This window comes from Belonocnema kinseyi, chromosome 9 (genome assembly GCF_010883055.1).
Source record: "Belonocnema kinseyi isolate 2016_QV_RU_SX_M_011 chromosome 9, B_treatae_v1, whole genome shotgun sequence".
Classification (NCBI taxonomy): domain Eukaryota; kingdom Metazoa; phylum Arthropoda; class Insecta; order Hymenoptera; family Cynipidae; genus Belonocnema; species Belonocnema kinseyi.
In genome coordinates, this window is record NC_046665.1 from 14,899,499 (window position 1) to 14,913,881 (window position 14,383).

A 14,383-nucleotide genomic window follows, 5' to 3' on the forward strand; every position below is an offset into this window, starting at 1 on the left:
AAATCTCTATCCCATCCACACACTACTCCTTTCCCCTGCCGAGTGAGTCACGCCTACCCCGAAAGGGAAATGGCTTAATGGTGTAATAATAATAATAATGTATTGCTGTTCATATAATCGAAGTGAGAGCAATTTCGTATGTAATAGTCTTTATACATCCTCATCCTAATGAGAAGGTATTGGTTTTATGTAAAATTTCGCTTTGTCGGTTTTCATCAAATCTCCACGTTTTGAGACCCACTGAGTGAGAAAAAACGATTTTTACGAGGGTGTTTGTCTGTCTGCAGTCTGTATTCTGTAGGCACGATAACTTTTGAGAAATTTATCAGATTGGATTCTGCTTTAGCACACTTTTTTAAAGTCGAAAAAGAAAGAACAAATTCGTGACCCAGCTATTTTGGATCAAAATTCAAAATGTGAGCACGTTTTCAAAATGTTTGAAACCACATTTTTTCAAGATTTCAAACTTCTATGAACAGTTATTCATAGTACTCAGAAACTCAAACAATTTATCTTATTGACTTTTTTCTAAAAAAAGAAAATTATCAGAGTTAAAGCATTTTTAAAATCCGAAAAAAGAAACTAAAATGAACATTTCAAGCCAAAAAACGCATGATATGAAAAAGGTCAAGAAAAGAAAAACGTTGATTTTTGAAATCCTACAAGATGATCATAACAATTTTTTTTAATTGATCGAAAAGTTGAAAATTCCCAATTTCGTCGTACTAAAAATAATGAAAAATCCAAAATTCCATTTTTTGGTCCAACTATGCAAGATACGAAAAAAATAAATGAGCTGAAATTGCGCACCCTGGAAAGACCTACAAATTTTTAATAAATCACTTTTTGATAGGACGCATAGATTTTGTCTTTAGTCGTAAAAAACAACACTAAAAATAAAAAATAAAAATTTTTTGGACATATTAAAAGTCATATTAAAAGTGTAGTTTCGAATATAATTTGATTTCAAGAGAACCTCGCTAAATGTAAAAGTATATCAATCAAACATTAAATAAACAAAACTGCAAATTTTCATTATTTTTCGAGTGTTCTGTGTTAGAAAGGGGAATTTGAACCTTCGACTCTGAACCTTCCCCCACTAAGTTCCTAGACTATATATACATGTAAGAATCCCGCCCGAGCTCAGTCTGTTATTCGCATCTAATTTGAGTGTATCTAAATTTTGTCAATAAAGAACGGTTGAATTGATGCTATCAATTCAACCTTATTTTTTAAAAAGTCTTAATTGCTTTTCGACGCATTACATCTGTTAGAAAACACTTTTTTTTTACTGAAATCCACGGAAAGACAAATTGATTTATAATCACTTTTATTTTATTATTATTAAAACTGTAGTTGGGATACATTTTTATTTCGAGGAAAGCCCGCAAAATATAAAAGTATATAAGTCAACATTGAATAAACAATAGTGCAAATTTTGAATTATTTTTCGAGTGTTTTGGTAGAAAAAAAACACTTATTTACCTAAATCTACCGAAATGTAAATTGATTAATTATCACTTTTATTTTATTGATATTAAAAGTGTAGTTTCGAATATAACTTAATTTCGAGAGAAGCCCGCCTAATATAAAAGTATATCAATCAACATTAAATAAACGAAAGTGCAAATTTTGCATTATTTTTTGAGTGTTTTGGTAGAGAAAAAAAATTTTTTACAGAAATCTACGGAAAGATAAATTGATTAATATTCACTTTTATTTTATTAATATTAAAAGTGTAGTTTCGAATATAATTTAATTTCGAGAACAGCCCGCCAAATATAATAGTATATTGATCAACATTAAATAAACAATAGAGAAAATTTTGTATTATTTTTCGATTGTTTTGGTAGAAAAAAACACTTTTTTACCGAAATCTACCGAAATATAAATTGATTAATAATTAGTTTTGTTTTATTGATATTAAAAGTGTAGTTTCGAATATAATTTAATTTCGAGAGATGCCTGCCAAATAAAAAAAGTATATCAATCAACATTAAATAAACAAAAGTGCAATATTTTCATTATTTTTCTAGTGTTTTGGTAGAAAAAAAGTTTTTCACCGAAATCTACCAAGAGATAAATTGCTCAATAATCACTTCAATTTTATTTATTAAGCACTAAAAGTGTAGTTTCGGATATAATTTGATTTTGAAAGAAGCCCGCCTTATCAATATATGTAGCAATAAATATTAAATAATCGAAATTGCAATGTTTGCATTATTTTTCAAGAGGTTTGGCAGAAAGAAAACTTTTCTGAAAGAATCTCACATTATTTGATCTGGAATAAATGGTGAAATTAGTATATTTTCCGCTGTATTAATTCAAAATACTTCAATAACTTTGGAAATTCAGTAATATCTTTATTATAATTTTATATTTTCTCAAATAATGAGTCATACGCAAGGGCTTCGTCTCGCACTGAGATATACGCAGGTATAAGTTCTCCAATGTTACCGACATTGCAGTTTTCGCAAGAATAGTCTCAAGTCAAGAATAGATTAGTAGTGACCAGTGGCGGTAAAACCGGGAACTAAAAAACCGGTTATCCGCGGAATTTTTTCTGGTTTATTTTACTTTGTTTGCAGCAAAACCTTGTTTAAATAAATAAATAATTTAATCTTTTTTTATTGATATTATGTTTATTATTACTTTCCGCATGGCGGGCTTCTCCCATTTTTAACATCCAAAATTTTCGGAATTAGATAATCTAAGATTTTGTTAACAAAAATTTTAAAAAATGAAAAAAATTGATTTTGAAGAGAAGCCCGCAATAGATTTCGATTTACTTTTAACAATGCAAAAAAACAAAATTTGAATTAATGCATTATTTTGCGAGTGGTTTTGCTGAAACTATTTGGAGGAAGTTACCGTTTCACCTTAAATCCGCCTTCGGCCCATGTAAATAACAGGTAGTTTATTTTATAAAGTTTTAAACGCTGAAAGAAAAAGTCTTTCAATAACTCCGTGAGTTTCTAATTCAAATTTTCACGTAGAAATCAAATTTCAACCATTTGAAAGTTGATCTTGCTGGTTTTTTAGTTCTTAAAGAAGAAACCGAAGGGGGAATAGTTGGTTCTACAAGGATACTTTGTAGAGGCTCCTTTCGGTTCCTTCAGTCCGCCAGAACACTGAACAGTGCGGTTTCTTTACTTTTTCAGTTCGTTTTCATCGGCAGGGGAAGGCTGCATTTGACATTTCAGAATCCTTTGTCAAAAAATCACGCTTCATTGGATGACGAGCTGTTTTAGCAGCCTTCGGATAATACTCGGGGAAGTCTGGAAGTTTAGATGTCAAAACGCGTAGTTTTAGGTTGGGTTTCTTTTACCATTCTGACATACCCAGGAAAAAGAAACGATTGAACTGGAGCGCTTTGAAATGTATAGCTTAAAATTTCAGACTGACAAAGTTACATTTCAATTGTTTTGGGATTCTTTAAATTGGTCAGCTATTTGGACATAATTAAATTTGCCAAGCCACAATCGGAGATGTACTCGTTCTATAGTTTTAAGACATTTTGATTAGGAGAACATAACCGCAAAGAACTAAATTAAGTTTAAATCGTGATTTACGATTGACAGAAGAAACGCATGAACCGTTTCAAGTACTCAATGAAATGTAGTTAGAAGGATATATTTCTTGTTGAATTGTAAAATAATCACTTCCCCGAATCACTGGTACCTCTTTCGTCAGCAATCTGCCATTCCTCTTTAAGATGCACATTTCATACGACTTGAAACATGATCTAAGAATACACGGTCTAGCCGCACGCAACTAAAAAAAAGTTAACCAATAAAGAGCAACTCCACCACTTTTAACCATATTGGATAAGTGAGCGCGCGAGAATGAAGTATATTTGAAAGGAAGTAAATGCAATGAGCGAAGATTGTAAGTAAAAGATAAATAAATTATATAGTTTACAAATAAATTGAATTAGTTTGAAAATACTGAAATTTTTGAGATGCGCAATCCAAAATATAAACAAATATATAACATCTAACTTGTAATATAGAAGAAATACTCAGAAATATGGATAACATAACCTCTAAATGCACCTGAGGAATTGTACCTTTTAACGCCAATGAAATAAAGTATCATCCACCTAAGGAGAAAAAAGAATATTGTTTTCGAGCTGAAAGCAGAAATAAATAAATGCAAAATATCGATATCATATCCTGTATCATGATAATATCCGTTTTTATATTTCGTATATACATAAGCACTAAATGAGAACAAAAGAACCCTCTCAGGGTACACAAAGTCACATGTTCAGATCTTATATTCATATGAAATAATGATTTCAATCACGACGCGCTTTCACAACGAATAGCGTCAGCAGTGTCCGCTTCTTGCACCTTATTTGAATATTGAGAACTTTCACAGGTATTGACATTGATTTACAATGTAGCCATAATTCATGATTTCAAATCTTTTGAGTGAAGACAGAGATGCTAACGGTTGCTATGGTAACCAAGATGGCTAAAAGTGGTGGAGTGCGAATGGGGACGAAATTGGGGGAGCTGATGGCTAGACCGTGTATTCTTAGATCATGACTTGAAATACGATTGAAACGCGGCCAATCGTTTCTTGTTTCCTGGGTACCGCCATAACCGTTCCATAAGGGGCTAAAATTTTCTTCATGAAAATTATCTGATCCTTCAAAAAGTAACCTTCACAATCTACGTGTCCAGGTTTAACAATAAAAATCTTTTTCACGATTAATTGCTTGTTCCCAACGACGTTTCACCTCTTTTTTTGGAACGGAAAAAAAGAATTTTTTTACTCCGTTTGAGCGGGTTGAGTTATACCCTGATCGAAAGTTCGGAGATATAAATCGATCCCCTCGACGAATGGAATGCGACAAATGGAAACCGAATTAAAATTCAAGATTATGCGAAGTTATTGCTAATACTTTTGACTATCACAATATAATTCAAATATAGGGGGTCTGCAGTTAGGAACCCGTTTTTCTACAGAACGACACACATTAATCCTCGCAAATAAGGACGTATGATTTGAAATATAATTAGATATCATTATAAACTCTTCAAAAAGTATTGTATTAATGTTTGACCTATACTCTATTATTATTATATTATTTGTTAATATTTATTTTAAAAACAATGCTTCAGTATAATTTAAAAAGAAGTAATCTATATCATGTAAGTGTATATAATTCGATATCAATGTATAGATTTTGAATTTGGCGGGGAACCAGAATGGCAGCATGCATATTCCCATCTAATATAGTACCTTAGGCAGACAGGGCGCCGCAGAAGTGGCGCCAATGTTTCGCGACTCGCCGCTCTTCACAAAACTTGCACGCGCCTCTAATGCAAAAGCGAAAATGGTGCGACTCTCCTTGTATTATAGAAATATTTAGTTATTAGTTGATTTTTTTAATGTTTAAAACTACTACAATTCCAATTTGCAAGTGTACAGTTAAAAACCCTTGTAACTTAAAGTTGTATATTTACAAATTTAGCATTTTCAGTTCATGCGTCCGGTCGAAATACCAACTTTTTAAAAAAACAGGCTCATATCTACACGAAATGAGATATCGAGACGCAAGTTTAGAGAATTATATAGAATATACCTTAGGCAGTTTTTTGGTCATAATTGTTTATAATTATGAAATGAAAATCATAGCGTTTTGATTTAAATGATAGAAAGTTATTATTTCTATCTTGGGAAAATGTAAAGATATAACTCGGCAAATCGACGGCCTTTTTTAATTGAAATCACGGAAAATATATTCAGATCTACGATGTTAAATTGATTGTTTTGTGGAATTAATAATTTTCCGAGACTCATTTAATTACCCATTTATATTGTAAAATCAACCATTTTTTAGACTCATTTAATTAACAAATTCTTGCTTCATTTTTTTTATTTAAAATACGCATTCAAATTGGAACTCTTGAGTTTTAAACCTTTTAAATTGACGTTTTAAAAATTGGTTATTTAAATACTTTGTAATCGAATGCTCAAAAATGTACAGGTATAAAATTTAAAGTAGAAACACTTTCCCATTAAACAAGTTTAAATGGAATGGAGATAATCTGAAAATTTAGAATTTTTAACTTTTATAAATTATAAAATTCAAATTCAATTCCATAAATATAAATCCGCATTATCATTTTCAATACTCTGAATCCAAGAACGAATCAATGAACCTTGTAAAGCTCTAAATTTTTATTTCCAAATCTTGAGAAATCTAGACATTGTTTTAATTTTTTCCAATTTAAAATTATTTTAAAAGTGTTTTCAGAACTGCTATACATTTTAATAAGGAATAAACGGTAATAAATCAATGTTTTTTTATCAAAACGTTTCCACTTCAAACGCTTTTAATTTTTAATTGTTCATGACCTCAAGTCTTCATTTTGAAATTCTTTAAATTAAAAATATCAGCTTAAAGTGAATGGCCTCATAATTCAAAAAGATAACAATTCAACTCATTATTTTAAAAGCTGTTAAAATCGAACTTGGACAGATTTTTCTTCCAAAGATTTGTAAACTAACCGGTCAAAAAATGAATTCTGCAAAATAGACTGCTTTGAGGCACCTGATATCACTTAGTATAAAACTTTTATGTCTCTTCGAAAGATAAACGCTTCCTCTTCATTTCCTTCGACATTTTCGTAATGCCTGATTACACCTGGTTACGCAACACATGACCGCAACACTGATTGACTGAAAACGAACTGAAGCGATTGCCCTGCGAAATTTTCGCCACTGACTGAAGATGACTGAAGCAGACGACAGGATTAACCGCCGAGGATACTGTCCGCTTTTTTATACACACCTGCGTTGTTGTGGAGTTGCTCTGCTGACCAGCAGCGTCACTTTCTCGCCCCCTTGGATCACCTTGTCATCTAAAACGGGAACTCTTCCTACGGGACTCCAGTGTATAATTTTATGGTTCGGTCCCAACCTAGAAAAGTAAGCTCCTCTGCTTCCGTGAATAATATTTTAATTTTTCGAATGAACAACAGTGAAATTGAACCACAAAATATGAATTTTGAAGAAAAATAGTTCATCAAATTTGATCTACAGCACATTCATTTTGATGCAAGCAGTTGTATTTGAAACAAATAAAGATTCAATAAAAAAGATAGAAAAATTAGGAATGTCTATGATCAGTCGGCAAAAAATCTTTGAAGCCTTATTACTCGGCAAGAAAAAATCGCAGAAAGTTGAGGTAAAGACAGAAACATTTTTCAACGTTACACTTGTAAAACAATGTCAGTTGGATTTTCTCACAAAATTGTTCGTCTTCTCAATGACAGAAAATGTGTGACAAAACAGGAGAAATTGCCTTGAACTTTCACTACGTCGACTTTTTAATTCCTCTGCACGTTCAACAAATTTTACCGAAAATTGAAAAAATTTATGAATATTCTGTAACATGTATTCAATAGATGGAAATTTGTTATACTTTAATTTGATGATTATTTTAATTATTAGAGTTGAAAATGTAAAAAATAAGTATCTCGGCTGTTGATACAGATTTCAAGCTGAACTCTAGCGTAAAAGAAGATTGAAAAACGTCCGCTCACTGCAACTTTTAAAGTTTATATTGTTTAAACTTCTAATTGAAAAAATGATAAAACCTCGATAAAATATAAATCTTCGACTTTTTGTGATTGATGTGATTGATTATGAAAAATCATGAAATGTGACTAAGAGTAGAACTTCTTGTTTAACATATTTAGCCATTTCTTGAACAATTTTCTGTTCCCAAAATCATGAAAATATTTAATGGCATTTTCAAATATTTTTCAATTATTCCAACAATCATAATTTGCCTGAAAAATTTCGTGCTTCATTCAAATTGTGAACAGTTTTTAGCCATCGGCATAAATTATAAAAATTTGAAGAATACTGAGAGTAGAACTGGTTGCTTAACATATTAGGTCATTTATAAACATTTTTTATTTGTTTAAACATTTTTTCTTCCTAAAATCATAAAAACGTATTATGTATTATATATTATTATATATATAATAATATAATAATATATAATACAATGAGTCTCAATACCGGAAAACTTGTTTTCCAGTATTGAGACTCCTTAAGATCCTAATTATTCCGACGCTTTTTATTCAGTCATTAATAATTTTTATTGGAAGTTCAAATTTTAAGATGAAACCGGTGAATCGAGAAGCTTCTTTCAAGCTAGATTTCAGCCTAAAATCTCTATCCACAGACGAGATATATTTTTTTTTACAATAAATCGACGCAGTCGACAAATTCCACCTATTCAGTCGGCATTTATGACAAGACTCAACCCCCGACCTCCCATACGCGTGCTACACTCCTGCTGGGATATCGAATTAACATATTTAGACTATTTAGAGCGGTAGCCTTTGTTTTTACATTCTCATCAGAGAAGGTATTAGATTTATGTAAAATTTTACCCCCTCCCCGTTTACGTCAAATGTCTACGTTTTGAGACCCCCTGAATCCGAAAAACAGGTTTTTATGAATTCGTCTATCTGTCTGTCTGTGAACACAATAACTTTTGAAAAAATTAATCTATTAGATTGCCCTTTGGTACACTCGTATAGTGTCCTAAACTAAACGTCAATTTCGTTAGCCAGCCATTTTGGATAAAAATTCAAAAAGTGGGCACATTTTGAATATTTTTGAGACCACTTTTTTAAAAATTCAAAAATTCTCTATACGGTTACTTATAGAATTCAAAAATTTAACAATTTATCCTCCTGACTTTTTTTTATAAAAAGAAAATTATCAGAGTTACAGCATTTTCAAAATCCAAAAAAACAAACTAAAATGAGCATTTGAGGCCAAACAACGCATGATATGAAAAAAAATCAGGAGAAGAAAAACTTTGCTTTTTGAAAGCCCTACAAGATTATGATAACAACTTTTTTAATTTGGTCGAAAAGTTGAAAATTTCAAATATGATCGTACCAAAAATGTTTGAAACCACATTTTTTCAAGATTTAAAAATGCTTTGTAAGGTTGTTCATAGTACTCAGAAACTTAAACAATTTATCCCCATGACTTTTTTTTGTAAAAAGAAAATTATCAGAGTTCAAGAATTTTCAAAATCCAAAAAAACAAACTAAAATGAACATTTTAAGCCAAAAAAAACGCATGATATGGAAGAAAGTCAAGAGAAGAAAAACTTTGCTTTTTGAAAGCCCTACAGGACTATGATAAGAACTTTTTTAATTTGGTCGAGAAGTTGAACTCTTCAAATTTGTTCGTACCAAAAATAATGAAAAATCCAAAAATTCCATTTTTTGGTCAAACTATGCAAGATACGAAAAAATGAAAAAGCTCAAATTGCGCGCCCTGGAAAGAACTACAAATTAAGATTGAATCACTTTTCGATATCAGCTACGAGAAAAAATGAGACAAAACTTGTTCATCAAAAAAAAGAGCTATAATTTTTGATAGGACAGTTAGTTTTTGCTTTAATCGTAAAAAATAACATTCTAAATAAAAATATTAAATTTGTTTGAAAAAACAACACAAGGTTTGAACTTAAATTACCAGAAAAAAGTAGTTTTTATTTAATCGTAAAAAACAACATTCAAAATAAAAAAATAATGAAAACAAGGAAATAAGAATTAGTATGATTCAATTTTTATGCATATTATGAATTGTAATGATATACATTTATTAAAATGATACATGCTTCAGAGCAGCTTGGAATACAATTTAAAGCAAAATAAGAAACAAATACAAAAATAATCATGATAAATACAATTTGCTTGTTATTTTTCATTTTTTTAATAAGTAATCTCTGGCAGAGTTACATAAAAATATATTATAATTGATATAAAAGTGTTGTGTATAATGTAGAAAAGTTGATAGGTTGGACAAAATCGAGTGCGAAGCACGAGATATGTGATGAGAATGTGTTCGTTAAAGCCGAAAGAGCTTCAACAAAAGAGATTTCAAAAGCACAAAATTACAGTTGTCGGTCCGTTCACCTTTGATTTTAAAAGGTCTGTGCCCGAATGCGGAAGAAATGCAAAGACTAAGCGCGGAGTGCGATTGCCCTCAGTCGCGTGCCGTAGGTGCGCTCAAACTCTCGAGCTAAGCTTTTTTAACGACAGAGAATTCACAATCACAAAATTACAGTGGTGGATGTTTTGAGTCTTAATTATAAAATGTTTGCGCAAGAATGTGCGAAAATATAAATACCGAGCGCGTAGCGCGAGGTAAATACATAATCGAGCGCGAAACGCGAGATAAGTACACCATCGACCGCAAAGCGCGAGAACCAACAATCGCGCGCCCTAGGCGCGCTCAAACCTGCGAGCCGCGCGGGTAGCGCGCGATGGGAATGTGCCCGCGTAGCGGGTAGATTTTTTTGATTGAAACTGTCACTAACAGTTCCAATTATCTTACTTAACTGGTAGGCAATCGACATCTCATTTTACCCAATTGTCAGGTAATCTTTATTCCTTAATTGTATTATTTCTTACTGAATCGCGAATGAAATTATAGTGAATTTATATCAATAATTGATATTTTAATATCAAATCTTACATAATTTTATTTTGCATGATTGAAAGTGAAATTTTAATAAAATGCCGTAATGTCCTCCATTTACCGAAGTAAGTAATGTAAAATTTAACACACTAGTATTCTTCGTGTGTAAAAGCAAACTCGAATGATATGGGAAACATAACCTCTTAAAATTAACTAATTTAATCAGTTGAAATTTTACTGTTCAATCAGTATAGTTCTGATGCCGGGCTCCATTCTTTCCAATAACTGAATGAATTAGTAATTTTTATTTAACTAATTGAAACAGTACATATTTATTAAATATTATTAGCTCCGTTCTAGCTATGACAATTAGTAGAATTTAACTGATAATCAGTTACATTTTACTAATTCAAATTTAGAGAGTAAAAAATCATGCATAAGTCATCCATTTTTTACCCACTTCAAATGGAAAAATAAATATGCTGCAACCGTTGGGAGGGGGGGGGGGGCAAAATGGCATTTCGTAAGTTTTACATAAAAATAGACGATATAGCCATTTTCAACTGGTAGAAAGTTATACATGAAGAATATCGTTCAGCTTTTGAACTAACACCTTCAATCTTTTTAAATCCCTCCAAATATGTTTAAACCCTTACAATTACTTGAAATCATATGAAATATATAAAATTCAATAAAAAACCCCATCAAATACTTTGAAATCCCTTTTATACCGAGAAATCTGGTGTACGCCTAAATGTTGACTGGTCGATACAAGTATTTCTGATTGAATCTAAATTATCATGTTTGAAATTTTTGTGAAAGTAACGACCAGAGAACCCTCTCTATTTTTTAAATAGAGTATAGTTTAAATGTTTAGTGCCTTTCTTGTTTCAGAACAAAAAAATGAAAGTCGTAGCATTGAACTCGCCGGCAAGGAATGGCACATGCGATGGACCAACAGATATAGATATGTCCCACCGAACAGGTCACGCGCTAACTCCCACTCCACATATACTGACTCATATGTACTCACATATGCGTGCATTGTACCTGTTTATTGCCTTTTATTGAAGCAACTTCACGACACAGATGCGTCGATGCGCAGGTAAACGCGGATAAAGGAGCGTTCCCACTTTCCGAGCCGAGCTGTGTGTTCTGTTTCCTGTGCCATGTCATGTCCTATATGACCTACTAAAGTGTACTTTGACTGGCATAAACGTGTGTTTGTAAATTATCATTGTCGGGTATGAAACGCTTTAAATCTTAGCAGTTCATGTAAGTTCAATCGAATCTTGATTTGTTTAGAATAACTTATCTTTGTTTTGAAAATAACAAATATAGTTCCCTATCTGGCGGTAACTATGGTTGTATAATAGATTGATCTGGTAGAGTGATATTTTGTAGCATAACAATCGTGCACCATATGTATAGCTGAGGGACTGCATGCGCGTGAGTGTACCATACACGACTTGCAGGAGTTTACAGGAGTTTAAAGTAGTTTTATGGATGAAAATACACTTTCATATGTTCAACCAACTTCGCGTCTTTCAAAAAACATGTGTTTGTCATGGAAAAAGAAAAGAAAGTTTAACCGGTATTTTTGTAAAGTTTACCCTGTGAAGTTAATTTTTGTTGCAGAGAATCTTTCGTCGGAAATCGATGTAAAGTTTATCTTCCGTTTTTTCTGTGAGCACAATACTTCACTAATTGACAAAACATAACTTCAAACAAAGATCGTATTTTATTTGATACTTTATGACATGGATACCCCGTTTTCTTAAATTTATAAAAATTTTCTTTTTATAAATTGAGAAAAAATTGGTGCCAAACTTCAGACAATGTCGATAGGTGAATTTTCAAAACTATCGTAGTGCAGCAATTCCGATTGGTCATACAATGAAACGGTTTTTATAAAACATCAATTTCGCACATCAGAATATAAAATTTTCACATTCATTTTCAAGGAGATTTATTTAATCTCATGATGCCTTCACATCGAATCGGTTTACATAATTAAAAAGAAAATGTTCAGACAGTCAACTTATTTTCCCGCTAAGTTATCAATTATGACTGGCTACTCCCCCATATGGAAAATTCTGTAGTTCGTCGGAGTTCACCACCGGTGCAGTAATGGCTCAATACTGTTTGCCAGTGCAGATAATCGACAATTCACTCAGTACTGGTAGACGCCTGGCTTCAGGATCGGGGCAGTACTATGCCGACAGGATAAATATTTAAAAAATACGTCCTAAATTTTCAAAAAACTATAAGTACATCTATAGCGAAAAAAATGTTCCTGCTTTTTTTTGTAAGAAAAAAATGGTAAGTTCCTTGTTTATGATAAATTATAAATATTCATAAAAAAATTACATTCCGTGCATTCGCATATTCACGCTCGGTCTTTGCATTTTTCCCACACTCGTGCACAGAACTTTTAAAATTAAAGCTCAACGAATTGACAACTGTAATTTTGCAATTGTAAACTCTCTTTTGTTAAAGCTCTTTCGGCTTTAGTAAACACATTCTTATCACGTATCTCGTGCCTCGCACTCGATTTTGTCCCAAACGTGACCTTTTCTAAATTGTGCTCAACACTTTTATATCAAATATAATACATACTTTATGTACTTCTGTCTGGGATTGGGTATTTAGATTTTGAAAATTAAAGTACAAATTGTATTCATCATGACTACTTTAATATTTGTTTTTTTTTTTAATTAAAAATTTAATTTTATTCTTATCTGCGCTGAAACATACATTATTTAAATAAATTTATATAATTACAATTCATAATATGCATAGAAATGGAAGAATACTTATTTTTATTGCCTTGTTTTTTTTAATCTGGCTTTTTACGATTAAGGAAAAGCGACGCTTCCCATAAAAGAAATATTCTTAAATGTTTTTTGGTTAAATAAATGTTATCTCACTTATTCCCGTAGCTTGTATCGTTGTGCTAAAATATAATTTTCTTTAAAATTTTCAATGTTTTTCGAAAATAAAACAAAAACTACTTATCTTACAAAAAAGTAATTCTTGAAATTTTTTTTTCAGGTGCACAATTTGTGTCAATCTATCTCTTTTTGCATCTTGCTTTGATTTCCACAAAATGGAGTTATTGAATTTTTAATCGTTTGTTTTTGCTTTAAAAATTTGAATTTTCGATTTTTTGTTAGCAAAATGTAAAAAGTTGTTTAGACAATCTTGTGGGGACCTGAAAAAGTAACGTTTTTCTTTTCTTCACTTTTTCCCATATCACGCTTTGTTTGGCTTCAAATGTCCATTTTCCTATGGTTTTTTGAATTTTGAAAATCCTATAACTTCGGTAACCTGGTGGACACAAAATTTGGCGACGTTTTCAAGACATCGTTACGACATCTTCACGAAAACTTTACGACATCCTATGTCCATGTTGTTAAAGTTTTTTTACGATATGGTGAAGATGTATGATCTGACGGTATCTTTACGATATCGCAAAGACACCATAACGACATGGACATAGGATTTAGTAAAGTTGTCGTAAAGATGTCGTAACGATGTCATAAAGACGTCGCCAAGTTTTGGGTCTACTGGGTAATTTTTGTTTAATCAAAAAAAGTTTTTGTGATAAATTGTTCACATTTTTGTGTACTATAAATGGCTCTGGATAGAATTTTTAAAATTTGAAAAAGTGGTCTAAAAATGGTGAAAAAGTTATAATTTTTTAAATTTTCATTAAAAATGTCTGGTTAATAAACTCGATCTTTCTTTTTGGTCCCTCAAACTTTGTGTCAAAGTACAATGCAATCAGACTAGTCTTTTGAAAGTTATCCGGTATACAGACAACCACAACAACAACGACAATGCCAGGCAGACAGACATATGCCAAAGTAAAAACTTGTTTTTCTGACTCGGGGGGGGGGGGGGG

At 31.6% G+C, this 14,383-nt stretch overlaps 1 protein-coding gene across 9 annotated transcripts in view; it reads left to right on the top strand.

Annotated features, from left to right (window-relative positions):
• The first annotated feature begins 11,558 nt into the window (after positions 1 to 11,558).
• Positions 11,559 to 14,383, top strand: part of LOC117179929 — a 1,200,486-nt gene continuing 1,197,661 nt past the window's right edge. For 5 of the 9 annotated variants that reach the window (XM_033372154.1, XM_033372156.1, XM_033372155.1 and 2 more), the window contains exon 1: positions 11,561 to 11,751. The gene's annotated coding sequence lies outside the window, so the exon portion shown is untranslated. Of the gene's footprint in view, positions 11,752 to 14,383 lie in introns of all 9 variants that reach the window. The other 4 variants (XR_004467971.1, XM_033372159.1, XM_033372160.1 and 1 more) reach the window with 2 other exon arrangements.